Source organism: Phyllostomus discolor, chromosome 1 (genome assembly GCF_004126475.2).
Source record: "Phyllostomus discolor isolate MPI-MPIP mPhyDis1 chromosome 1, mPhyDis1.pri.v3, whole genome shotgun sequence".
NCBI classification, from domain to species: domain Eukaryota; kingdom Metazoa; phylum Chordata; class Mammalia; order Chiroptera; family Phyllostomidae; genus Phyllostomus; species Phyllostomus discolor.
Window position 1 is genome coordinate 54,698,390 of NC_040903.2, and position 12,531 is coordinate 54,710,920.

Below are 12,531 nucleotides of genomic sequence, written 5' to 3' on the forward strand. Positions count from 1 at the left end.
CAGGCACACACACAACTAAACACACACCCCGAGTGACACACCATACTAAGTACTCCACATACTTCACCACATACATGCAGATATGTATGTCCAAAAACATGATAGAAAAGGAAAAACATTAAAATATTCAGATTTACCAGTGTTCAAGGGAGTACAAACTTTTGAAAGTATGAAACTGGCCACATTAAACAAAACACTACCTCGCGTGTTGAAAAGAAGACTCCGCGCAGTCACACTGGCTGGGTTAAGCGTCAGCGCTCCTGCTTGCGAGTGAGGTGGCAGCAGGCAAGAGATCACTTCTGGGTCCCCTCCAGCTCCTCCGTGATGTGAGGACCGCAGCACCTACTGTAGAGTGCTGGAGGTGAGAATTTAGTAGGTGAAAATATGTGACGTTCTTAGAACAGTAATGGTCACTTGGGAGAACCAACACACATTCCACGATCACTGTCATTCCCGTTACTGCAGGGGGCTATAGGACGAGTCCTCGCATTCTGGTCGTGGGTGGGAAGGTGACTTGATAAGACCCTTATCAAACCCTTAAACACTGCCATCCCGTACCACTCAGGAACCCCTCTGTCCTGAGGACACATAGAGAGAGGCGGTCACAGAATTATGTGTAAGCATGTTCATTGCAGCATTATTAATAGTGAAAGAAAGAAAAAATGGAAACAGTGTAGTTTCTAGACCAGAAGGTTGGTTGTGGGGCTACCCGCCTGGCTGCTCAAGCAAGAAACCTTGAAGACATCCTTCGTTCTTCCCTCACACGCAGTTAAAGCCAAGTCCTGTTCTGCGCGCCTCCGCCTCCGGAGTCTGACCACTTCCTGCAGCACACGGCCGGCGGCGGGTGGGGGGGTGGGGAGGGGGGGCTCTGCTGTGGCAGGACTTCCTCAGGGAGGCTGCCCCACCCCTGCCCCCCCGCTGACAGCGTGATGGCCTGTCCCTTTCCATTGCACCCATCACTTTTGTAATGACCGATCCCCGCATCTGTCCCTTCCATCCACCAGGTGACAACAGGCCCCAGGGAGCCAGACGTTGCCTTTCGGATTCACTTGTGGACAGAACCTTCACCAGGGCCTGGCACACGTGGCGATTCCGGACTGAAGACAGCACGTGGAGGAAGGGATGTGGTTCAGTCCTAAAGCCATCTTTGCAACAAACCTGAACAGCACAATGCTCGTGAACACAGTACTCAATGTCCACACACTGTCTATACAAGGTGACATTAACATCATTATCCATAAATAAATGTGTAACGACCCAGACAATAGGCACTAAATTGTTAGCAGTGGCCATTTTCATTTTTTCTTTACATTTGCCAGAATTTTCAGATATTTGACAATACACACCTATTTTTCTTTGTAACCGTGAAAAGAATGGATGAAGATAGTGCAGCAAAGATCTAGGACTTTTGAAATGAAGCATAATTTGAGTGCGTGCGCTGGGTGGTTGAGGTGTCTGTGAAACACCCACGTCTGAACGTGCCCGAGACGCTGTCTATCACAGCAGTCATTTCCAGAGCAGCTCTGCGCAGGGGTCGATGACGGTTCCCCTAATAGACGGGTGCTTCCTTTCTTGTGGGGACCCGTCAGGCCAAGTGCAGTGGAGACGACAGCTGGTGGTTTCGGAAAGATAACATATATATTTTTTCATTTTCCTAAAAGAAAAAATTAAAAGTGAAATGGCCTTTTTCATTTTGTGAGTCACCGTACACATTCGAGGTAATGCTGTAGAAGCTCTTCCCGGAGGACTTAGTCCTGTGTCCCCAGGGCAGCTCCGTGTACTGTCCGCACTAACTGTTGAAAGGTGTCCATGTGACAGCCCCGCAGTGGGAAACCTAGGCCAGATCTCCCGGGACTTGGGGACCTGTGCAGGCCCAGGGACCCAGCATACAGATGGGGGCCCTCAGACGGATCTAGGGAGGATGGGACCTAGTGGAGGTGGTGTCTGTAGAACTCGGGGCAGTGGTTTCAAATCTTGATCTGGACCCTAGTTTTTGGGATTTCTTCTATAGCCTGGATTCTCAGCACACCAGTTTCCCACTGGGCAAATTGGAGTGGTTATGCCTCTCTGTGAGGCAGTTTTAAGGAGTAGTGAGATTCACAGCATGGCTGTTGGGAAGCTGTTATTCTGACCTTCTACTCACAGGTCTCTCTTAGGCAGACCACCAAGTGAGGACGGGGGAAGAAATAAGGCTGTTCAGCCCAGAGAAGAGTACAAAAAGGACTGGATAGTAGAACATAAAAACTGTCATCTACATGAAGGACAGACTTGTGTCATGTGGCTTTCCAGGGCAGCACTGGAGCCGGCGGCGGCAGTTCTAAAAAAAAGTCAGATTTCTGCTTCACTGAAAAGAACATTCTAAGAACAAAAAGTGACCCAAAAGTCTGCCTTACAAGGCAGTACTGAGTCACCCATCACTGAACCTTTCAGTGGTGCTGACTGATCACAGGACAGGTCGAGGGGGATTCCTGTGTAGAAACTAGACAGATCACCTCGAATAGTCCTCCTAACTCCAGGAACCTAGGTTGCTGCCCATTGACCTTTTTTTTTTTTTTTTTTTTTTTTACTTTTAGAACTGCTTGAAAACAATTTATAATTTGTCCTCGACACCATTTTATCCAAACCGAGCCAGAACTGCAATTGCCCAAAGGTCTCCATCCCTTCTCACCCTCAGTGGTGGAAATGTGTCTCAGGACTGTCTGTTTCTTCACTGCAGGAAAAACCCACAGCATGGGTCCTGCCTTCCCAGAATGAAATTCCAACTCAAGTTCCCAGTCTTGCTTGCAGAGAGGATGAAGTCTTGACCCTTTAAAGACTCCTATTCAAGACCTGAATTTGGAAGTGTAAACTGAAGGGGAAGCGGGGCAGGGAGGGGGTAGGGGGAAAGGGAGAAAAGCCTGATGCCTCCAAACTTTCTGGAGTGTTTTGGGTGATGGCAGAGACGGGCCTTTGGTGGCTGTGGCGGCGGCAGCCCGGACGAAGCCGAGCCCAGCCCTGGGGCTGAAGCTGTGTTAGTTCTAGCAGAGGCGGCATGTGAGGTCACTCAGGGTTCAGGCCTTCAGTGCTTCTGCATGGAGAGGCCACCACAGCCTGCTCACGGAGTCTGTGGCTGGGTTTAGGGAGTGATCCTGGAAGGTCACCGCAACTCTCACTCGCTCCTTCTGTGATGCAGTGCTCTAACACCATCTAACCACCCAAGAGAATGGCTACATGCTCACTGGACCCATGTTCTCTTGGTCCTTGGGCACACACAGAGCTGGATTGCCTTTCCCAGCTTCTCTTTCAGTTGGGTTTGATCCCAACCTAGTTCTGTCCAATGGTGATAGACTGCGGATCATCTTCCCTAAATCCGCTGGGGCAGTTTCCTCCCCCAGCAGGATCCAATGGAAGACAAGAACCCTAGAGGATGGTAGAGACACTAGCAGCAAGGAGTTTGGGTTCTTGAATAGCCAACTGAACTGTGCTGTGAATGGGAAATAGGCCTCTTATTGTTTTAAGTCACTTTGGGGGTTGATATAGGGCTAGCCCATCCTGACTAATACACTTAATAAATCCATTTTCTGCTGAACTAGCCACAGGATGTTTTATTTGTGATGACTAAGAGCTCTAAGTGTTTCACTTCCCTACTTGCTCTGCCCTCAGGAGGTCTGATGAGGTAGTCACATCTGCAGGTAGGCTCTGGTTCCTCAGAACAGGAGGCATTGGGCTTGACTTGCAGTGTATTCCCTGCCCCGCTGAGTGGGCTCCAGCTCCCTCCCGGCAACCCTCTGAATGATGATGCCCACAGTGTCATCATCCTGTCCTGTAGACTCATGCTGTGGCTTTCTTACAGAGTCAAACCATCTCATACTTGGTCTTCCTCTCTTCCTGACTCGGACCGTTGCTCTAATGCAGGACAGAAGGGGTGCAGCCGACGCCCCACCCCAGCAGTCACCCTCCTTCCTCAGCACCAGGCCACAGAAGTCTCTCCAAGGGAAAGTCAGCCTCTCCTCCTCTCCAGTCACTGCAGGGCCTATGGCTTCACTCCCGACTTCCAGCTAGGAGCTGAGGAAAGTCAGGTATGCTCTTCTGGGTGCCTCTGAGCTCCACAGAGGGAATTCTGCCCTTCCTCTTTACCATAAGGGGAAGCCAGCTCTGAGTCAGGAGCCCAGAGAGCCATGCTGAGAAAACTACCTCGCACCCAGCTGAAATCAGGCTCTGAGTCAGTGTAGCAGAGAACCTTTGGCATCTCTGGTCCTTTCGCCCCTGAAGCCCCCATCTGCAGGGCTGGGCCTGTGGCAGCCCTGTCTGTATCATGTGACTGGCTCTGCTCACAGTGGATTGGATCAAGACTGAGCACATGATCCTAGCTGGGCCAATCCCATATGTTGTTCCTGAAATGTGGCAGTTTTCAGCTGGCCTGCTGCAAGCCCATCTGTTGACTAGAGCAGCTGTCAAATGATGAACGGTGGGTGGGGCCATGTGGTGTGCCAGCTAGACTAAGTCTTCAGTCTACCTTTACTAGTCTTTATTTTACAAAAGTAAAGCAGCAGAAGAAAGAAAAGGTGAGTGAAGGCGAAAGGAACTTTCTGGGCTCAGCTGCATCCCAGGCTGTGGGTCCACAAGCAATAAATTTTCTCTAATTTGCTGAAGCTCATTCAAGTTAGTTTCTAAAATCTAAAATGGAAGGGTCTTAACTGATACAGGAAGAAGTAAAAATGTTAACCCCACAGACTGCCATCTCATGGAAACTAGGCACCTCCTGGCTTGTTGTGAACTGGGAAACCTAAAAGCACTCAGCCTGGGAAACTATGGAGGTTGGCTAGACCTCCTCGGACTTATTTGTAAGTGGAAAGGACATGAGACATGACCTTTTTTCTCCGGTCCAGCAACCTCCTGTCCAGCAGGGCAAATGCAGAGAGCCCAGAGAGGTGGGCTGACTTACCCAGCTCCCACGGGCAGCCTGCGCTGGGTCCCTAATCCTGGTCTCAACTCCCTGCTGCCAGACCAAGTACAGCCCCAAACCTTAAGTCTCCTTTAGAATGCACGTCCCTTTCCTGCACGCGGCCCTGGGACGCTGTGGCCAGGCAGGAGCCATCAGGATCAGCACACACGTGTTGCTAGGCTGGCCAGAAATGACGCGGCTAATTCCCCTCGCCCCGCTGGTGCTGGCCGCTGAGACACCGCGCTCCCCGCGCACTTGTGCGCGCTCCGGCGGCCGACGGAGCAGCTGCATAGACCGGCTGCCAGGCTCAGCGCCCACTCCCCACTCACCCCTGCGCGGCGGGGTGGGCCCAGCCAGCCGGGCCTTTCAGACTTAATTAGCTCTCATGCATATGGATGCCACCGCGATTGAACACAGTGGAGAGGTCGTAACCTGACCTCGGGAGGCGTGCGGGAAGAAAAGACTACTTTCTCAGCTCCGTCCCTAATTGAAAGCGGAGTTGTCCCGCTAGCGCCGTGGGTGTGACCGCTGCCGCCGTATTTTCTCCCACAGAAGCTGCACCGAGCGTGCGGGGCGCCTCGCCCGCGTTCGCAGTCCCACTAATGACCTGCAGGTCTGCGCAGGCGGCCCAGCCTTCGTCCTCGTGCACTGTCGCTGTAATGCTATCTGCACTGGGAATTTTTATTCTGCAGCTTTCCTTTTCCGTGATGGTTTTCATTTCCTGTCTTTCAGAGCTGGAAACATTTATGGAATATCACATGGTTTTCGTTTACACAGGAAGTCAGCTGCAGTGCTGAGGAGATACCGACTGACTTTTTGTGTTTGTTTTTTAGGTCCTCCCCCCTCCACTCCCCCGCCCAGAGACAGAGACAGCTTGCAGTATTTTGTTTTGAAATAGTTTTCCTTTTTGATCCAAAGTCACTGTTCTCCGAAGTGCTCTGTGATTATACACAGAAAGCAGCAGTTTATTTCTGACACGTGGTAATCACTTTATGTGAAGAAAGCTCTGCATGAAGAGATGCTTTTGCTTTCCCCGGAGCTAAGGAGGGAGCCCGGAGGCGTGAGCGAAGAGCCTCTGGGGCGGGCCGCGGAGAGGCTGAGTAGCCAGCCTGGACTCTGCGCAGCCCAGGCCTCCTGCGGAGGTCGGTTCACACCCTCCCAGAAACAGGGCCCTTACTGCCCAATAACCCACTAGGACCACTCTGCTTAAACCTGCACAGAGCAGTGTCTTCCCCAGCACCTCCTACACACGTACATCCAAAGGACCACAATATACATCTTTTCTCTACCCACCCCCAACCCATCACCCCAGCCATTAAGAGAATCTCAAGGCTTTATAACAGAGATGGAGAAGGATGTGGAAGAATTTGCAATTGGTTATTTAAGCTCAGCCCTCCGGTCCCTGCTGGGTTAGGAACTCCTGACTGGGAGCACTCACAAAGACAGCACTCCCTAGTTACCCTGTCTCCCCCAGTGTGGTTGCTTCTCACTCTCCACCCCAGTTCGTAGGGCACCCGACCACCCTGGGCAATAGCGCCACCTCGTGGCCAGAATACCTCCCCAAGCATTTCTTTATTTCCCTTTTCCAGGAGCATGAACAGTCCCTGTGGTCCCATGGAGACTGCCCTTAAGAGCCAAGGTGTTCAGAATTAATTCAAGGCTGCAGAGGAGGGCCCACCGAGGGTTGAATTGGTCCCTCCTTCCTTTCTTCTTGTCCCTGAATGAGCTGAAAGCACAGAGGACTACAGGCTCTCCTTTCTTGCATTCCACAACAACGTACCAATTTCTTTGATGTAAAACTAAGCCCTAATTAAACAGAAACTGTCCTTTAAGAGATAGAATTTAGGCACCTTTTTAAGGGTGAGCCAGTTTATTGCCTTTTTTTCAGGGTAACTGGGCCCCTAGAGAGGGCAGAAACACAAGAGGCAGGGGGCCCCGCCCTGAGGTTCAGGAGGGACAGAGCCAGCCCTGCAGAGGCCGCACTTCAAGGGCAGGGGTCACCCCTATGCTGAGACGAGGAGGTGGTGAGGTGGTGGCTCTGGAGGCAGGGTAGGATGGTCCTGTGCCCATTTCAGGGGGTGGGCAGGGAGCCCTCAAAGAACATCAAGTCCCCAATGGGCGCCAGGCCCCAGGTGTCCCTGGCAGCTGAGACCCATTTAATCAAGACTCTCCAGCAGCCTGGCCATGACCGTCTTCTCTCCCTCCTTTCCCCCAGCCCATAAAACCAACAGCCATCTGTGTGAACATGAGTCCCGCGTTTTTATGGGCTGCCTACCGGCGGCTGCAGGACAAGTGGGGGACAAAGGCTGATTGCTGCAGCCCTTTCAGTCTCCCAATATTAAACTGTGTAATGTGACCCGTTCTCAGAAACCAAATATTTGCAAAGACACCCAGAAGCCACCTGGCTACCAAATCTCTTGTTGAGGCGGGCTGTTTGTGCTATAAAAATCCCACCTGGGGATTATTTCAGCTTCTGAGGGGTCAGCAGGCAAAGCTCCCTTCCATTACGCAGGGAATCCTGGCCTCCGCTGCACAGGCAGGCCTGGATTGGTGTGCGCAGACTGAGCCTCCTTTGGGCCTGGGAGCTGAATGAAAGAAACCCTGTGCCTCTGTGCAGGGGGCAGCTCTGGTCTCTGTCTGAGGCTCTGTTTTCCTCCCAGGAAACTGCATGTACCTCACATTGCTCGTTACCTAATTGAGGAACTATTTGAGTCAGCATGGTGCTTCTATGAGGCTCTTCAGCTCCCAAGAAGCAGTCCACTCCACGATGAACCAACTGATTTGGTAGGTTCTGAGAGGCATCTTCTCACCCTCTCTTGCTCCCACCCAGCACTCTTCTCTGGGAGAATGGGGTTTACTGGTCTTGAGGGGCAGGCAGTCACAAACTTAATCACTCTGCATTCCAACCCCTGCCTGCCTGTTGGGTTTTAGGGTGGTGGTCCCCAGTGAATCACGAGGGCTCTAGAGTGGCATACTCTGTCTCTGCTCAGGACTCTGCCTGGTCCCTGTGGCTTGACCCCCTGGAAAATGGGAGGATTTGCTGAGGGAAGAAATTTTGAGAGGAAGAATCAGATGCCCAATCCTGGCCGAGGCTCACCCAGACAGCACTGTCTCTCCTAGAGAAGTAGGTCCCTGAACAGGTGAGCAGTGGTGTAGGCAGGCCTAGACCTCGGGCCTTACCATCCTGCCATCCTGGACTCAGCATTGTACTTACTCCTGTTCCATTTACATAAAAAAAAAAGCCTTCTGGTAATATGCCAGACTGAGATTACATAATGATGTTGTTTAGCAGCAACTGTGTCATTCTGTGCTGTTGACAGTAAAATAAATTAACGTAATAAACATAATTTGCTCAAAAACAGCTAAGGAAAAGCAGATGGTTAGCACATTTCAGCAGGACCTGTTGGTCTAAGTTTGCACGGATGTTTAGACAGTGTGCTGCCTGCAACAGATGCTCGCCTGGGTCCTCAGGCGACAAGCATGGGCGACTCAGGGTGGCGTGGGGGAGGGCTGGGCCCACTTGGGGTGTGGGCGTCCTGTGCAGGGCCCTTCTCTGGATGAACGGGGTGCACAGCAGCCACTTTGCCTAGATCCCATCCAGGGCTGGCTCAGGATGGGAGCCCTGAGCTGCCTTCCCCTGCCTTCCACAGGGCAGAGCCCATGTCCTCTCCCCACCCGGGCCATTAGCATGCACAGCCCATCCCTGCCCAGCAGCTGTCCTTTGTGTTCCCAGAACAAGCCAGCTTTCTTCCTGGGAGCATGGCGCTCCAGCTTCTGCCCACGAGCTTCCCTGTGGCTTTGCGGGCCAGTAGGCCTCCACTGGGTACTCCAAGTGGGTGCTGTAAGGCCCCTAAAAGAGAAGAAAGAGTTATTTTTGCAGAAGGAGGCCCTGGCTCCCTGGTGCCTGGGAAGCAAGGCAAGAAAGAGGAAGGTCTCTTTCCTCCCTCCATTGGAGGGGATGAGCTTCAAGTCATTGCCATTTCAGCTCTTAATGGCCAGGACTTGCTTCCTCCTCCAGCTCCTGTGTGCTGCCTGCAACAGATGTGCACCTGGTCCCCAGGTGACAGCACGGCGACTCAGCGTGGCCTGGGGGAGGGACGCCAGGCCCTTCACTGAAAAGGGGGTGCTTACCAGCATCCAGACAGGAGCACACAGGTCCTGGAAGTGCTTGTCCTGCTGGTACAACACCCGAGGGCTGGTCCCTGAGACTTCAGAGAGGGTTCAGAAGTTTCTGATGGGAGAATGTGGAGTAGGAGTCCCAGCTGTCTACAGAACAACCAGGAAGACAAATGCCTGGTGCGGGACAGCTCTCCTGCACCAGGAACCTGCCTAAGCCCGTCTGCCCATTTCCTCAGTGGAATCGTTATGAAGACAGGGCATGACTGTCCAGGGCTCGGCACCACGCCCTGCCTGTGCCACACGCCCACCGAATGGTCGAACTGTTCATCTCAGCTGCAACAGCCAAGATGGTTTCACGGGAAAGGCAGCATTTCCCCTGGGTCCAGAGGATGATCTGAACCTCGTCCCAGTGTCTGAAAGGCCCCTCATCCAGGGCATGGCCAACACTTCTCTGTTCCCAGATGGGCTCCTGACTGGCTTCCTGCAGTCTTCCACCCCACAGCTCTGTTCCTGCCCTCAAACACGCACTTCATCAGGCCGGGCTCTCTGCGGGGCAAAGGCAAGATGGAGTTTGAAGGCTCATAAGGAAAAATGAGTGAAGGATAAAGGGGTGAAGGAGCAGGAAAGGTCAGGGAGAGCCTTCGGACCAGAAACCAGAGGCGGGGCTAGTAAGTGCAGCTTTGGATATCCTGTGCGGGCACAGCGGGGAGCTCTGCATACCCCTGTCCCTGTCCCTCGTGGGACAGGGGGTGTGGCCTCAGGTCCCATGCTGGGTGGACCTGGGTGGCACTGCAACTAGAAGCAGTCAGCCAGCTGACTACTCTCCTCCCAGCAGGTTCTCTCCTGAAGGGAAATGGGGCAGTGCCCCCGTGGGCCACCCCACTCACCAATGGGTTCCCTTGCACTTGGAGTGGTACACCCTACTCTGCAAGACCCTGCCTACCTTGCCTAACTCATCTCCCCACCCGCCACCCAGCCACCCTACTTCCCAGATCCTCAGGCAAGCCAAGCTTCGCCCAGTGTTCTGGCTTTTAGGACTGCTTAGAACACACTGACTTCTTCATCTGCCTGTGCTGGATTCTTCTTGCAATTCAGACCTCAGTTCCAATGTCAGCCAGCTTCCCTGGACCTTCCACTCTAAAGCAGCCCCACCCCACTCATCACTCAGGAAGCAGAGGAAACACCAAATGTAGACAGTGAAAAGGGCTATGCAAGACTGAAAGTAGATGCTATGCTCATCTGTGTACGTTTGCAGTGTTGCTCTCTGCGGCCAGGGGCCCCCTCTGATGTGTTCACCACCGTGTTTCTAGAGCCGTGTTCGCTGCACACAGTAGGTGTACAATACAGACACAATGCAGGTGTGAACGCAAGACCCGGAAGGGCTGAAAGCACTAGAATTTGGTAGCTGAGTGTTCTGGACAAGGCGCTACCCACGTTTCAGAAAATGAGTGACTTTTCAGAAGAAAAGAATGCTGAGTGCGTGTGGGCCTAGGAGAATGTAACACGGAAAGAGATCCAAAGCCAAGGGCACCACACACATGGAAGGCATTTATTTATTCCTTATCTAAACCTCTTAGGGCTTTTAGCATAACAATACTGTGATGTGCTCACATGCTAATGAAGGACAGTGGATCAGAACCTCTTCTCAGCATCCCTTCTTGATGAGTAGTTTTTAAAAAGCCCTTTGGCATAATGCTGACCATGTAGCTCAGCTGGTTAGAGCATTGTCCCCATGTGCCAAAGTTGGGGGTTTGATCCCTGGTCAGGCCACATAAAGGAATCAATCAATGAATGCCTGAATAAGTGGAACAAAAAAATGGGTGTTTCTCTCCCTCTCTCTGAAATCAGTAAGCAAGATTAAACAGAAATCTCTTTAGCATAAAAGGCCTGCTTTTGTGCCTAGTACAGGCTTAACTGCTGGCAATTAGTTGTCACCAGCAGGCTTGGTTCTAGAACATCCCAGCGACCTGCTCTGTGGCCTTGGACACTTCCCCAGCGTAATTCTCAGGCTGTTTGGGCGGGGGGGGGGGGGGGGGTACTGGGAGGGTGTATCTATACAGAATCCTTCTTGCTGACGTCTATAAACATGTTTCCAATTGATACTTACATTTCGGAAACAAGCAACCTCCCCAGAACCACACCTAACAATAACCTTAAAACCCCCCACATTTCCAGTCATCCCTAATGCCCTGAACTCTCAGAACGTAGCCCTCTCAGTACTGTATGTGCTGTGCTAACAAATCACCCTACAACTATTACAAAAATCTCCGTCAGGGCCGTGGCAGCTGCGGCACAGATGTTCTACATAGCAGCTGAGCATTGTTTAGTATCAATAAACACTATCTCCGAGACGTAAAACATGAGTGTGGAGCTAGAAACGGTGATAACAAGAGCCACGCAGATCCTTTGCAGGGCCATGGAAGAGGCCCGGGGCTGTGAGCGGACCCTCCCTCCCGCACGCAAGGCCTGTTTCAGAGCTCGCCGTGATGTAGGTGTTGAGTGTTGTTAGGCCCCAGGCTCGAATCTCTGTGCCAAATGGCCAGTTTGCTCCCTAGAAATGGGTGCCTGGAGTTTGTGCTAAACCCAAACACCCCAATTTGTGGTTCTCTGGGTCCACCCTTTGGTATTTATCTTGCATGTGTCACCGAAGATTTAACTCTTGCAGGTGCTGATTTGTGAAGCCGCTCAGTCTGTGCTCAGCTCCTGGCAGCCAGTTTAAAAGAAATAACTCCCAACTACATGCCATCCTTCCAGGATACCCCTCTAGTATCTTGCTGTCATTGCTGCCAGAACTTCCCTTTGGAGGTGACAAACTGCCACATTGAACCCCACAGCTCACCAGAGGTTCCTGGGAGATGATGGAGCAGTTTGCGTGACAACCAGCGGGAGGCAATGAAGCCAGTGCCGTGTGTCGGAATGCCATTGGACTTGGGCCTGGAGGGGAGACACGCTAGCCTAACCCTCGTTTTTCATAGGCAGAAACTGGTGCCAAAGCAATGGCATGGCTGTTCGTGGCACAAGGCCAGGTGGGAGCAGCCAGAACAGGACCCTGGGCAAATTTGGTGTTCGGTGCCAATATTTAGTCCTTCTTTGGTGGTGCCTCATCTTTTAAGTGTAAATCATTGCGGGGTGATTAGTATATACTCAATTAAGGACAATTCTTCAATTAATCTTTTGCATTTAAAAAATCAACACACAAAGCAGTACCTCAGGCCTGAGGCCCTGATTGAAGAGGTTGTCAACCCCGTGATATGGGAAAGACCATAAGGACCAGACAAACTCCAGGAACACGTGTCCCTAGAACACAGGAGTCCAGGGCCTTCCACGGGCTCTAGAAGGGCTAAGATTCCAGAAAACCTTGCTTGGATCCATTCCAGTCCATTTCAGGGCCAGTTGAGTTGTTGTGTGAGTCAGATTGTCATGTGTTCTGGGGGCAGGTCCGGGGTGGACACCTCCCACGGACTGCCTGCACCGGGGTGATCGGAGTC

The 12,531-nt window shown here is 52.1% G+C and overlaps 1 long non-coding RNA gene across 1 annotated transcript; it reads right to left on the reverse strand.

The window, feature by feature from the left end:
* Positions 1 to 1,326: 1,326 nt before the first annotated feature.
* Positions 1,327 to 5,686, reverse strand: LOC118499964. Its single transcript, XR_004902483.1, has 2 exons — positions 4,925 to 5,686; positions 1,327 to 1,654 (listed from the first exon to the last, which is right to left on the reverse strand). It is a non-coding gene; the product is annotated as an uncharacterized LOC118499964 (long non-coding RNA).
* Between the last annotated feature and the right edge of the window lie 6,845 nt (positions 5,687 to 12,531).